Source organism: Phascolarctos cinereus, unplaced genomic scaffold (assembly GCF_003287225.1).
Source record: "Phascolarctos cinereus isolate Bilbo 61053 unplaced genomic scaffold, phaCin_HiC Scaffold_3;HRSCAF=262, whole genome shotgun sequence".
NCBI lineage: Eukaryota > Metazoa > Chordata > Mammalia > Diprotodontia > Phascolarctidae > Phascolarctos > Phascolarctos cinereus.
In genome coordinates, this window is record NW_027555736.1 from 12,420,704 (window position 1) to 12,436,410 (window position 15,707).

Consider the following 15,707-nt stretch of genomic DNA (forward strand, 5'->3'; position numbering starts at 1 on the left):
CTTTCTGCTGCCTCTGCAAAATGCTTTTGCCTCTTAAGACACAACTGCTTTTTACACTCCCAATCTTCCCTACTCAAGTCAGAAAAAGAGACCACAACCAATGCACTGATTGATCACCTGCTGTGTGCACAGCCTCAAACTCAGCATTAGGGAGATTCCAAGGGTAGTTAGACTGGAACGAGGACAGAGGACCTGTAGCAAATCACTTATTATTAATCTCCATAAGCCTCAGTTTCCTCATCTCTCAAATGAAGGGCTTGGATAAGACAGCCTCTGAGGTCCTTTGTAGCCATAGACCTATGATCCTATGGTCCTTCCCTCGAAGAGATTTAGATGCCAACACAGATAAGTGCACACAGCCTTAAAAGGAGAGTGCGTCAGAGAGGAGAGAAGCAAGTTGGATGTGAAATAAGGGGGTGAAGGTCATTCCTAGCCAGGGGAACCCAGCTGGAAGAGGTAGCATTTGCATCGTGTTTTAATGGGAAGTGAGCAAATGCAAGCCTCCAAAGCACCCCTCTCCTAGACCCAAACACCCCAGAGGCAAACCGAAGAGCACAGATGCCCTGGTCTAGTCACCTTGTTGTACGGATGAGGAAACTGAGGCCTGGTAAGGTGAAGGCACACAAGTCCAAAGTCACATAGAGCTGAGGGGCCAAGCTAGAAGCCAAACCCAAAACACAAAGCAGAGATTTTTCTGCCCCACCACACAAGTACAGAGCTGAGGCATGATTGCAGCCATCCAAGGGAGAACTCTGAGGCCAGGGATGGTTTTTTGTGGTAAATCAAAGGAACACAACCAAACCTCAAAGCGGTGAAGGCAGAAGCCTGATTCCCTCTTCTGGTTGTAAAGCCACTTTTGTCTCAGGTGACTTCCTGCTATCATGATCAATCACAGAACTGTGCTCAGTAGGTAAGAAAAGCCAGTGCAGGTTAAACTGTCTTCTTTTTTTTCTCCTCCTCCTCCTCCCTCCTCCTCCTCCTCCCCTCCTCCTCTCCTCCTCCTCCTCCTCCTCCTCCTCCTCCTCCTTCTTTCTTCTTCTTCTTCTTCTTCTTCTTCTTCTTCTTCTTCTTCTTCTTCTTCTTCTTCTTCTTCTTCTTCTTCTTCTTCTTCTCCTTCCTCCTCCTCCTCCTCCTCCACCACCACCACCACCACTGTTATTACTATTGTTGCTAACTGCTACTACACCACTTCTGCTGCTGCTACTACCACACTACCATCACTACTACTGCTGCTACTACTACTACCACCACTGCTACCACACCACTACTATTACTACTGCTGCTGCTACTACTGCTGCTGCTGCTACTAGTGCTGCTGCTATCATACTAACTTAAATTGGCCTACAAGAATGATTGTTGTTGCCAGAGCTATTTTTTAAACTCCTAAAAACACAGAGAAAAGCTCTAGATTTTGAGTCAGAGAACTTGGATTCTGTGCTGCCTACTGGATGTATGACCTTGGGCAAGGTCATGCCCCTTCCGTGGGCCTCAGCTTTCCTGCACTCAAGTCATAGGAAGGAACTTTAGAAATCGCCAAATTCAACCAGATGAGTGCTTGTAAATATTTAACAACTGGCTCTCTGAATAAAAATGTGGGGGAAAAAATCCTCATCACTGAAATCAAACTGTTTTGTGACTTGCTCAGGCTCTCTACCAGCAGGAATCAGTGATAACGAAGGGCAGGCAGGCAAAAATCATTTTGTAACAAGGTCAAGGGAAGAATAATTTCCTGCTGGGCTGTATTTCAGTTTTGCTGTTAGTTGTGACTTCTCTGGGACTGTGGCAGCCCCTTCAACCCCAATTAATGTGACTAACAAGAGGCCCTAGTACTTTTATCAGGTAAAAAGAACTCTTTAAGGTAACAAGTAGATCAGTCAACCCAGTGAAAGCTAGGTGTTAGTTCCTAGACACCTCTACTAGATTAAGAGCATAGATATGAGTTGAATCGAATGAAAGCAGATGATGCCAATTAATGAATGCTCTGCAGTTGGTTATAGAGAATTGGTTGTGCTCTGTGGGGACCGAAGAGCCAGCCAGTTCAGAATCTGGTATTCCAAGAGCAAACCAGCCCAGCAGGGGAACAGTTCTCCAAAGTCCCTGAGAGGAAATCCCTTGGGGGGAGGGGAGAGAGATGAAGAGTGCCCGTCTCCTCCCCATCCCCTCATGACTGTGTAAACTTTGAAAGGTGAAGATGTGGACCTCCCATTAATGCCTATATTAGTAGCCCTGGAACCACAGCCATTGAATCAGGAAGTTAAGACAATTTAGACACACCAAAGAAAAGCCGCTTCAAGATTCAGGATTCAGAGCCCTGACCCCCAGAGCCCGGCAAAGAGCTACTACAGAGAGTCCGAGGGAAACTTCATGCCATGGACAAAGAGAGAATAAATAGGACTGCCAGAAACCTTTGCCATGAATTCTCTCTAAGGTTGAGCCCACTTTGCCCCAGCCTCTGCGCGTATCTATTTGAGAGCGTAACTCAGACTTTAAGGGAATGTTTTTTTGCCTGCTGATCTTACTGTACCGTCTTAGTAAATATCCTTCCTAAAAGCTAATTAATCCTGGCTGGCTTTTTTATAATCAAGGGGAAGCATGCTGAGTGGGGCCTCCTGAGGGAAAATGAGAAAAAATCTCCAGTCTCCCAGGGTTATCCCTAGAGCACGAAGGGGAGAAGTAGGGAGCAGTCCTTTGGGAAACCAGCTTGCCAATGGCAGCGGAAGAGAATGAGCCTGGAGTGGATGGATGCTTGCCCTCTGTGCCCACTGGTTAGGAAAAGCCCTCTCTGAAGAGAATGGAAGCCTCTCTCAAGCAGGGTATATTTCATTTTTTTGCTTTTGTATTCCCATTACCTGGCATACTGCCCTTACTAGCACATAGTAGGGTTTAATAAGTGCTCGTGGATAGATTATTCGATAGATCATCTCTCTGCTGAGCAGCTTACCAAAAAAGAGACAAAACTCATTGGTTTTTACCATGTCCAATGGGAGTGGTATTAGAAACTCCATTCTCATTTTTACAAATAGGAAGATTGAGGCAAAAAGAGACATTAACTCCCTGACATTGACCAGTGAAGCACTTTACACAAGGTGTCCCAAAAGTCTTAGTGAGGTCTTAAGCTTCATTTGGTCTATGAGGTGGGTGCTCTGCTCCCTCCTTTGTGTGTGTGCAAATTGAAGCTCGTGGTGGGCAGTGACTTGACCATGGGTTTGCTGGGAGGTCCAGAGGTGACACAGGTTCAGATCCTACTTCTGCCACTTACTGTGTGACCTCGAAAATCATTTCAACTCCCTGGGCCTCAGTTTCCTTTTCTGTACAATCAGAGGATTGGACGAGATGGCATCTAAAGTCATCAAATGAGATCGTCTTCATAGAGCACTTGGCTCAGTGCCTGGCCCATGAGAGGAGCTTAATAAATGTTGCTTCCCGTCCCTTCCCCTTTCCTGCAAAGGGTACTTGAATTGAAATGAAAGTATGCAAGCCACCCCGATGACTTTTGTCCTGGAGAGGAGGCTCCCCAGCACACACATTCACAGTTAGCATACAGAACTAGGAGAACCTGCCCTAGAAGAGAACTTTCTCAGGTTTCAAGCTGACCTTCTCATACCAATGTGGTTCAACAGGACTCGATGAGAACAAGGCTCTGCTCACCATGACACTCACCCAGCCCCCACTTAAGGCGTTAGCAACACTCTTGGAACATATAAACACATGGACACCAGACCTCCTGCTTGACAAATAGGAACAAAAGTCTCATAAAATGAAACCCTAAACCCAAGAAAGCATAAATCTGAAAGGACTGGGGCCAGATTGGGGGGGGGTTAGCATCAGCCTTTCAGGGGTGCCATGTTACTGGCCTCAATATTTAAATCATGTCACTGTCTGTTCAGACACTCTGGCAATGACTTGGGGACCATGAGGAGATTTGGTCTGGTTCATGCCTACCGGTGCTGACCCCAGAGACACTGAGATCATTCTGCAGGTAAGCAAGGAAAGAGAGGATTGCTCCTCCAGGGATGTCCTTGCTTTCCAACCAGTTCCTTCTTAAGACTCCACATTCTGGCCTCCAACCGCCTTTCACACCTTATTTCACACAATGCTCATTCCTGCCCCACTGACCTGTTAGATTCAGAGCTGGAGGGGATCTTAGAAGTAGGAAGTCCAACCCCTTATCTAACAGAAGAGGAAACTGAGGCCCAGAGAGAATGAGAAGCCTGCCCAAGGTCACACAGCTAACAAGAGTGAGAGGCTGAATTTCAGCTCAGCCCCTCGACTTCAGAGAGAGCTCAGGGACTACCGAGATGTCCCAATCTCAGACGGACATGTGTGATACGTATGTATAATATACTTATTTACATGTTATAAATTTAAACATATTATAACCCCATTTGCTAAATATGTAAATATATTTATAAATAAATATTATATATATGAAGAAAGACAGAGAAAGAGATGGGAGATGGATAGATGCTTGGAAACAAAGTCAAGAGCTGGCTAAGGCAATTTTTAGACTCTTTTGCTCTCTGTATTTTGACTGTTTATTTATTTATTTTGCTAGGCAATGGAGTTAAATGACTTGCCCAGGGTCACACAGCTTGTAAGTGTTATGTGTCTGAGGCCGGATTTGAACTCAGGTCCTCCTGACTCCAGGACCAGTGTTCTATCCATTGAGCCACCTAGCTGCCCCAACGATTTATTTAATTATTGGTTAACCTTCTATAAGATATTATTATAGTCTGTATTTATGTCCTTTCTTCCATCCATTAGTCACTTTTCATTTTCTATAACTTGCCTGAAACATCTTCAAATCCAGTGAGCTGACCTGAAAGAACACATAGCTGTTAACACAATGATAGTAGAAGTATTTAACGTTCCTCTCAGAACTGGACAAATCTAACAGAAAGAACAAGAAAAGGGAAAATGCAGAATTGAAAAATTGCTGGACAAACTAGCACTAACAGACTTCTGGCATCTAGTGAATGGGATTGGTGAGGAATAAGCATATTTCTCAGCACTCCATGGAACTCGTACAAAAACTGACTGGGTATTAGGGCACAGGCTATTGCAAATAAATTTTAAGAGGCAGAAATACAAAACACATCCTTTACAGACTGTAATTTAATAAATAGAGTCATAAGTTCAGGAAGCACAAACAAAAAACACAGACCTAAACGGTAACTTAACAATGCAATAATAAACAGCAAGTGTGTCAAAGAAAAAAATCATAGAATTCATAACTATTTGAAAGGAAATGATAATGATGGAACAATATACTAAAATTTCTGGGATACAACTACACCAGTCCTTGGGGGGAAATTATCTCTCTGAACATACACATTAATAAAATAAAAAGGAGACAATTAATAAACTGAATGTGCATTTTTAAAAATTAGAAACCCAACAAATAAACAAACCCAATGAAGTACAAAAGAGAAAATCTTGAAAATTAAAGGAGAAATAGAAATTAATATTTTATTTAAATAGGTCAGGATGGCACTTTTCCAATTGCATGACAATTGACAGAATATGAAAATTGCCCGACAATGACCTTTTCCTCATTTCTATTTTTTCTTTTAGCTTCAAACTAATTTTGATCTTTGCTCCAGCAAATTGGTGGCCTTCCTAGCACATACAACTGACTGCTGACCCCACATCATTAGCAAGTCATTTCCTGTCTGTTAAAATATGATCAATTTGTTTTATGGTGCTGTTCAGTGGTTGCCACATCTAGCACCTGCTGGTTCTTTTTTGGTTTATACGCGGGAGGATTCTGTGTAACCAAGAAGTTTTTGGCTTCTCTCATTTCTTGTTCTTGGTTTAAGTTTTGGGGGGGTTTTCTTGTCACATTGATTTCTTCCCACCTTTGTACTGGAGTTATCAAGTATCAGAGTATAGGGACAAGGACTAAACCGGTGACTTCACTGATCTACAGGTGAGAAACGCCTTCTGCCAGCTCAGGTTGGCACCTTCCTTCAGACTTCAACTTAGAGAATTGCCTAGAGACCTGAGAAGTGACTTGCCCAGGGTCACACAGGCAGGGTGTGATGACGTAGAATCTGAACCCAGCCCAGCTATCTAACCAGGAAGCCACAAAGCTTCTCTTGGATTTCATTTGGAAGGGCCTCTAGAGTTCTTTATTGAGTTTTTTTACCCCTCCATCATTGCAACAGATATCTATACATCGGCAACAATTCGTATCATGAGGCCTGCTATATGGGATAGCCAAATGCAACTTTGGGGGTCACTGGAAAAACAATCCTGACTTGAGTCAAAAGATCTGGGTTCAAACACCACCTTTGACATGTGTTCCCTATATGACCTCAGGCCTCAGTTTCCCCTCCTGAACAAATGAAGGGTCAGGACTCAATGGCCTGTGAGGCTCCTTCCAGCTCTGGGCCTAGGATCCCATGATCTTTCTGATCCGATCTTTGCTTTGACAAACATCCCCTTGACATTGCCCCACCATGGTCCCCAGCTCACGTCCGATTTGCTTAAGAGGGGCACAGCACTTCCCCTGACACTAAAGCCCGATGGTTGGCTCTGGCCTGAGTCAATCCATCTAAAAGTATTTATTAAGTGCTTAGTGCATGCAGGGGCTGGGCTGAGCTCTGGGGATACTGAGAAAGGCAAACATGTGCCTGAGAACTTGGCTTAACTTCTCTGAAATTATCCTGTTGCCAGGGAGAGCAGGACATGGCATGGCTCTGGATCCTGGCAGTACTGCTGACGTGGTTTGTGTGAGCAGAGCCGCCCCATAGCAGCATGCACAGGCTGCCGGAGTGCTGGGAAGGGGTGAGCTCACGGTCCCCACACGTGCCCCTGGCACTGCACTGCCTTGGAGTCTGCTGTGGCAGAGCCTCCCCATCTTCCATGCTGATTCCAGACTCTCTGGAGCCTGGGGACAGGGCTGGGCAAGGCCTCCTGCCTCCATGGCCTGGAGCCTTCCGAAGGGAGAGGCCTCCCTGGACCTCCCTTGCTACATTCCTGGAGCAGGTGAGAGGTCTATACTCCATGGCTGAGATGTACCCTGTGCGTGCTGGACCAACTCCAGGCGTCCAGATGAGTATCTGGCCGCTGGACCCAGATTGGAGGAGGAAGTGAGGCTGGTGACTTTGCACAGCCCTCCCTCACTCAAATCACAGTCGACTGCAAGTCACATCATCATCTCCCTGATATCGTGGTCCTCTTCGAGAAAAAACAAAAACACAGCCCAGTGCATGGTGGTTGACATAACCAGAAGTCTTCAGAACCTCAGTGTTCAGAGGGATCTGTCTCCAAGTTCATGCCAACTATACCTGACCAAGAATTCTGCCTACCACATCCCTAATTAGTGCTCATCCAGAATCTACCCAAAGACCTTCAGGGAAAGGAAAGCAGCTGCTTGTCACTCCAATTCAATGCAACAAGCTTCTGCTAAATCACCTACTAGGTGCTAGGCAATGTTCTAGGTGCTGGGGATACAACAACAAAAAACAACCCCAGCCCTCAAGGACCTTCCGTTCTCCCAGGTCCATACGTCGTATAAACAGATCAGTAAATGCTTGGCAGTGTGAGGAGGGAGAAAGCATTATCTGTCCTCTGAGATCAGGAAGAGCTTCCTGTTGCAGGTAGTACGTGAGCCAGCCCTCCAAGGAAGCAGGGACTTCTAAGAGCCAGGGGAGGAGGGAGCGTCACAGCAGGAAAGGCAGCCTCTGCAGCCCCTCCTGGAGGGCGGAGAGGAAATGCCCCATCCAAGGAATAAGGAGGCCCTTTTGGCAGATCTTGGAGCATGTGAAAGTGAGCAAGAGGACATAAGCCAGGAAAGGCAGGCTGGGGCAGGACTGCAGAGGGCCTTGAATGCCAGACTGAGGACTTTGTGACTCTATCCCAGAGTCAGCGGGGAGCCACAGAAGATTCTTGAATGATGTCCAAGAATGACACAGTCAGACTGGACACTGAGACGATTTTGGCAGTCATGGATCTCAGAGGGGACAGCCAGGAAGTAGGAAGAACAATGAAGAGGCTGGGGGGAAGCTGTTTAGCTGGTTCTCTCTCCTCTCAAGGAGTTGACTTCTTAATCCCAAATTACAGACAAGGCCCTGCATGAGATTCCAGTTTGGCTTAATCGTATCACCCAGTGATAAAATGGAAGATCCCCGAGGGCAGTCATTCTTTTTCTTTGTCTCTGTATCCCCAGTGCCCAGCACATAGTAGACACTTAATAAATGCTCATTGATTGAGTGGTTGACATTCATATACACAAGAATTAAGCTTTCTGGCTACAATTTTTCTTATACTTCATAAAATCACAGAATCACAGCTAGAAAGGACCTCAGAAAGCATCTAATCCAATCCATACCTGAACAGGATTCCCCAGTACAACCAATAGCCATCCAGTTCTCTCTTCAACATTCTCCAGTGACAAGATGCTCATTTCCTTGATCCTTCCCCAGCACCTCCCCCCCAACAATCCCTTTACCTGTATATGAAAAATATGTAAATTCTGACATTGTCCCTGCCTCCACATGAGTGGGTGATGAAACATTCAGTGCCTGGAGGCAGCCCATTTCACTGCTGAAAACTTCTAATCATTCATCCTCAAGTTCCTCTCTATATGAAGTCAAATCTGCCTCCCTTCAGCTTCTCCCCACCATTCCTGGTCCTGCCCTCTGGATCCAAGCAGAATAAAATCAAACCTTCATCCTCAGGATCGCCCTTCACCTACTTGGGGGCTGCTTTCCCCTGTTGCCATCAGATCCTATCCTCTCTGATTCTTTTTCTCTCCCAACTAAAGATCCCCATGTCCTTCAACCACTGACATTGAATCAATCATTACAGCTCCTTCATTGAAGACTCCCCCACACCCTTCAGATATCTCATCCTTCCTATGCATTGCTCATCAGGACCTTTGCAGCCAAATCAATGAAACTGCACCCTACTACTGGCATCTAGCCCCACAGCCATGCTTAATGGGGTTACAGGGCTTAGAGAGAAGCACATGAGGTGTCTGCTGGGGTCCTTAACATTCTCCATATTCTTGATGTAGTTAATTCTAGAAGTATTGAGCCTCTACTACTTGCCACGTACTCTGCTAGGCATTGGTGATACAAACACCAAACAAAAACAGAAGCAAAAACGTCCCTGCGCTCAAGGAACTTGTACGCTACGTGAGATGAGGGAAATCTGGAAGGGGAAATAAAAGGGATGGCGGAAGAGACGTATTACCAAGTAGCTTTTTTAGCACCGTCTGAAGGCGTCAGCACCTCTTCTCCTCCATCTCTGCTTCAGATGCCTCCAGGAGCAAAGCCTCCTCATCAGCTGTCCAAGGACTGAAGCTTGGTTAAGGATTCTCTTTGATCAACAAAATGCCCAGTTGGCGATTCAGGCTTCAGTGGAAATAGATGGGACAAATCCAATGCCAAAAACATGGCACCTCCTGAATCAAGAAGCATAGAATAGAGCGTGTAGTATAGTGTGCTTAGTCAGAGAAACCAGGGTTTGAATCCTGCCTCGGACACAAACTGACTTGTGACTCTAGGCAAGGCATTTGCCCACTCAGGGCTCTAGGAAACTCAAAATGTGATGACTTGCAGGGCAGGGCAGGGTAGAAAGAGGGCATCCACAGAGCTCTTGAGAGAGATTGCACCTAGACCTTGGCTTTTCTTTATACCGAGTCCTTGGCATGTTGGTGCATGGGATTCCTGAGTCTATCTTCACCCAGTCAGGGAAGCCCAGTATATGACTACCTTGTGTCTCTCTGTGTGACTCTCTGGACCTTGGTCTGCTCTTCAATCTATAAAACTGAACATACTACTGAGAGTAAATCAGAAAGGACAACGGCCAGAGCCACTAGTTTAAAAGCGCCTGAGAATGTCAGCGGGTTAGAACTCATGCGGAAAGAATGAAATCCAGGAAACTTTAGGTGATGCCTTCACAGTTTCCAAAACAAGCCACAAACTGAGAAACAGCCAGCTTAGAGGTAAACAGTACTCAGACGTTTGGGACCCCCTATGTGTATGTATGCACATGCACACTTATACACATATACAGAGAGGAGGGAGGGAGGGAGAGAGAGATACAGAGAGACAGAGAGACAGAAAGAGAGATGGAGGGAGAGGGAGGGAGAGGGGAGAGAGAGACAGAGATAGGGAGAAAGAGAGAGAGAGATGGAGGGGGGGAGAGAAGGAGGGAGAGGGAGGGAGAGAAAGACAGAAAGAGAGAGAAGAGAGACAGAAGAGAGAGAGAGAAGAGAGAGAGAGGCGGAGAAAAAGAAAGAAAGAAAGAAAGAAAAAGAAAGAAAGAAAGAAAGAAAGAAAGAAAGAAAGAAAGAAAGAAAGAAAGAAAGAAAGAAAGAAAGAAAGCTGTCCATTTTTTAATCCAGAGGAAGAACTGCGGTACGTTGCACAAGTGTTCTATGAGGAAAGCATTGAAGACATGGACAAAACAGAATCCCACAGGACGAGGCAATTACTGCCTTGTAGGTGTTGCTAGAACATAAGCTCCTTGAGGGCAGGGACAGTCTTGCTGTGCACCCCTGAGACTTAGTCGCACAGTGTTTGGCACACAGTAAGTGCTTACTTAGCACATGTTTTCCATGGATTCTTTGGCTGATGGCCCTCCATTTTTCATTGGTGGCCTGAATAGCCACATGAATCAGATCATAAAATAAGACCACAGAGTACTGAATTCCCTAAGCTGGAAGGCTGCTGCAGAATCACAGCATTTGGGTCTAGAAAGACCCTTTGATGCCTCCTCATTTGTTTGACAGATGAGTCCACTGAGGCCCAGGGACGTGGGGTAAGTTACATGGCCCTTGTGACACTTCCTGGGCCTCGCGTTGGGCGCCATCCTATCTCTGCCATCTCCTGGCCCTGAATTAATACAAGGGCACAGAGACCTACAACAAGGGCTCAGTCCCCACGAGCAAAATCCCATTTCGACAGCTTGCCAAGGGAAGCTTGTGGAGAAGCCAGAAATGGCCAATGACTCTTTCGCATTGATTTCTGTTTTCAGGTAGAACTTTGTAGCAATTATTCCCTTTGTGCATGTCCTAGAACTCAGCACCAGAACAGGATGGCTGAACAATTTGCTATGAAAGACACATACACAGAAGGAAACGGAATTGCATTCTGGATATAATTATGTAAAAAAATAACTCCTGTTGGTACACTTTTGTACAGCCTGACATTTTTTATTTTTATATTTTTAAATAATTAAAAAAGGTTTATAATTTTAAAATTTTAAATCTAGGCAATTTAACAAAAAGAAGCCTAGAATACAAGTATGGAGCAAGAAGACCAGAGGATACCTTTAAGATCATCTTGTCTCCTCCCTCCTATCTTCCAGATGAATAAACACGATCCAGAGAAGAGTGACCTGCTCAAGGTCACACAGTCTTCAGCCCTCAGAGTCAGGACCAGAACCCGGGTCTCTGGATTTCCAGTCTAACCCTAAATTCTCCCATTTTCCACTCTACTGTCTGACCATCATGCCAACCGAGGTCTTACCCAGAGGACAGTGTCATGTACCTTTGACCAGCGTTCTTCCTCAAATGCATCCACCCCAAAAATGTGATTTGCCAAAAGATGTGATAGGGTCCCTCAGTGACATCAATCAGTGAATCACCTGCCAGGTCCTGCACTAAGCTCTAGACAAAATGGGATAGTCCCTCTCCTGAAGGAGAAGCCACCTCTAGCCCTACTGCTGGGAGCCTGTGACCCTCCTGGGTGCTGGGTAACAAAGACAAAAAACAAATAAGAGCCTGCCCTCAGGGAGTGGACATTCTATGGCCCAAGCTACCTTCCCTAGGAGCCTCCTGACATTCCAGTTGGTGCCGGGTCTAAAAGGCCCCTTTTTTCTGAAAGCCCTTGAGAGACCTTTCTGTATTTTCCTTCCTGTGAAAGGATTGGACTCCAGCGTTTCAGCTCTTGGTCAGCTCCGATTGCTAGACTCCTTTCTGGGCTCTGAGGATTTGGGGGCTGGGAGCTCAGGTGGGAGGGTTCATTCTCAGGCTCCTTCCCACTAGACCCTTAGGGCCCCTCCCATGAGAACTTTTACTCCTAAGAGTTCTCTCTAGCCAGCAAAGAGGATGGAGGGGACCACATGTGTGGTGGGGATAACGCGGGGAAGGTTACTCACTCTGCACCTCAGAGCTCAGCCTTTCTGCTTAAATCTTTCCCCAAGACATCCACCAGGAAGAAATCCCCTCCTGACATTTTCCAGCATAGTGAGCCAAGCAGTCCCTGTGAGGGGAAACGAGACATGTGTTCCCATTTAGCAAAAGCATGGCAACTCGATGCTAGCAGCAGAACCAGGGCATGGGCTGCCTTGCCCACTGGGGCTCATGGGGTCCTGTGAGTGCTGGTGGCTCCGGGGTCCTTCCAGGGTCTCTCTAACAGGGCTCACACCACATATTTCTGCCTTGTTTACACTGAGAGATGGAACACCCAACAAGATGACAAAGGTAGAAATTACATGGGGCTCCAAAGAAGAGGGAGGGCTCGGGGAAGACCACAGTAAGTTGACCCACAACCAGAGCACATAGCTTTAGAGCTAGAGAGAACTTGGAGGCCATTAAGTCCAACCCCTCCATTTTACATATGAGGAAACTGAGTCCAAGAGAGAGGAATTACTCAACCAAGGTTATACAAATAGGTGGCAGAGAACTGAGATATTTGTCATTTAAAAAAAAAAAGCAAACGATGCACTCATGGCAGAAATGGCATAAACAGGACTCACCTCAAGGTTATGCAGCTGCAATATGTGAACTTGAAAGTCAATGGGGCGCAGAGGATAGGGTGTTGTCCTTGGAGTCAAAAAGACCTGAGTTTGAATGCTGTCTCTGATGCTAACTAGCACAGTCTTCTATAAGCCTCAGTTTCCTCATCTGTAATGTGAAGATAATACTTGGAGTACCTCCCGTGTGAGGTAGTTCTGAGGCTCAAGTGAGATAATCTCTAAATGTCCATTTCCCTGACCTAGACCTGTGTAATATTAACCCTCCTGATGCAGATGAGAAACTCTTCTGGAGGAGACAGACTTGGAAAGCCACAAGGAGCACTGAGAGGCTGTCTCTTAATCAGAGTCCCAGTCAGGAGGGATCAGAAGCTAGACTGTAAACTCCCAGAGGTCAGGGACTGTTGCATCTCATCCTCATATACCCAGTGTATGCCACAGCAGGCTAGCAAATGTTTGTTGATTGGCTTCTGATTCCACCCTCCCCCACCCCTCCCCACTACTCCACACAGCCTCTCCAGCCTCATTTACTGTTGCTATGTGAGGAGAGTACAGTATAAAAGCTTGCACTTTATCCAGCACTTTGAGGTTTGCAAATCTCTTTCAATCACCTCAAAACACCCCTGGGAGCTAGGGGCTGTTATTGCCCCCATTTTACAGATGATGACTCTGAGGCCCAGGTTAAATGGCTTGCCCTGAGTAACACAGCTGCTAGGTAACATCGAGGGGATTCGAACCCTGGTCTCCCCTGACTCCAAGGCCAACAGGCTATAAGACCTGGACCTGAGTTCAAACCCATCCCCATCACCATCATCGTTGTCATTATTTCCTCCCTAAGCTTCAGTTTTCTGATGTGTAGACTGAGCTCTGAACTGCCTGATAGCAAAGTGCCTTGTATTTTTAAAACCCTACAATCTTGGCACAGTCATCATTCCCCAGTCCCTCATTTCTCTTTCTGGCCTCTGCTCATTTCACTAATATGTGTTGGGTTCACTTGAGACCTACTTAAAGCCTCTGCCCATCTGCTCGCCGACTAGGCCATCATACGGTCCCCTTTCACTTCAGCCCTGACTAAATTCTTTTATTTGTTTATTCGGAGGGCACTCAGCCACTGCCTCTTCTTATCTCCATCGCCTTCTCTGGGGGGTGCCCGGCTCTCCCTACTCAGAAACTGGGACTTGAGCAATTCTTTCCAGGAAAGAAAAGTCCTCCGGCCTGTTTCCTGGAAATGTGAACCAGCTCTTTGTGAGAAAATGCTTCTCCATTCAAGCTGATTAAAGAAATTAAGGCCAGGGGATGCTTTTTGAAAGGTTTTCTTGGGTGGGTTCATTCAAGCCAAGGTTCTTTCAAGGGACAGGGGACATGGTTTGGAACATTTCTCAGGGCCCAGTTCAGCAGCGCTGACTCTGGGGAAACAGCCTTCTATGGAAGATTCATCCTTTTCTTCTCTCCAGTGACAACTCCCCCTCCTGTGTCCCTCGACCACTCCCTCTGCTGGCTTCCAAGTCCTTGCTCTCTGGGTTTGTGTATAATGGTAAAGGGGGAAAGAGTATTGAATTTAGAGTCAGAAAAACACGGGCTCAAGGCCTCACCCATCTTAGCTGGCTGCATGACCTTAGGCCTCAGTTTCACCCTGTAAAATGAGGGGGCTAGCCTGGATGACTGGAAGATCTTCTCATCCTATTATCAATAAGCATTTATTAGACACCTACAGTGTCCTGGATGCTGTGTAGACAAAGACACACCGGTCTTGGTCCTTAACACTAATTGGCTCCCAGTCAGTCCAGTTGGGCCACATACAAAAGAAATGAGTGTAACTACAAGGCAGTGCAAACCAGGAGCCCCATGGGGGCATGAAGTGTCCCCAGAGCCCCAAGCAGAGCAGCTGTGCAGAGGAAGGTGAGGGCACTGGGACATGAAGCCAAACCTGAAAAGGGCAGGGCTGAGATGAGATCCCGCAAAACTGCTCCCAAACGTCTGGGCCCCTTCAGCACCTCCCAGACCCAGGCCAGCCCTGAACCATCCACACTGAGGGCACTGAGCTCCCACTGGGCACTTCTCCTACAGATGGGCCGTACAGATGGCGTTCGACTCACCCGTCCATCGGAGGAAGGACTCGGCAGCTCTGTATGTGATCCAGGCCTCAGCCCCCCACAGGAGGAGGCAGCTCCTCTATTCCTGGGACTAATTCTTTTCCTTTCTGCAGATATCTACAGCCTTTTAAGGCTTAAAAAGCACTTTGCATATTTTAACTCATTTGAGCCTCTCAACAACCCTGGGACATAGGGGCTACTATTATCCCATTTTACAGAATAGGAAACTGAGGCAGATAGTGAGTATGCCACTTGCCCAGGGTCACACATCCAACATGTCAGAGGCAAGACTTGAACCCAGATCTTCCTGACTCCTCTGCCATCTTCTGAATGGACCTTTGTGAAGAAGTGAAGGGACTTAACCCAGACCATGCAGGGAACAAGGGCCAGAAGAGAGCTTTGAGCTGTGATTCCAAAGCCAAGCCGCCCCTGATGGAAGATGCCTTGGGATGAATGCACGGATTCCAAAAGAAACAAGCTATGGGTGCCCGTGCCCCCAACACTGCCTACAAACCAACACGAAGAGTCTGGCAGCTTCAACAACGGGCAAGATCATGTCCTTCAGGAGAGGTGTGAGGCGGGCAAGGATCACCTCTGCCGGTGCCAGGGGGCAGGAGAGGGCACAAGGGACCAACAGCCTCTGCCCAACAACTCGGTGTGGGAAATGACCCTGCTCACCCGCCTCCGACAGGATGCGAGTTGCTCTAAATCGTTTTTCGAGGATGGAGGATAGATTGGTGGCCCCCTCAGTGCCGGCGCAGAGGCAGCTGGGGGCAGAAAGAACCCATGTTTCTGTGTGAGGCCAGGCTTCTACACGAGCAGATCCCCTGCCCTTTAAAAATGCTGCCATTGCCAGCAGAGCGCTGCTGGGGTGGGGGGCTCTCAGTGAGGACTAAGCTCTCC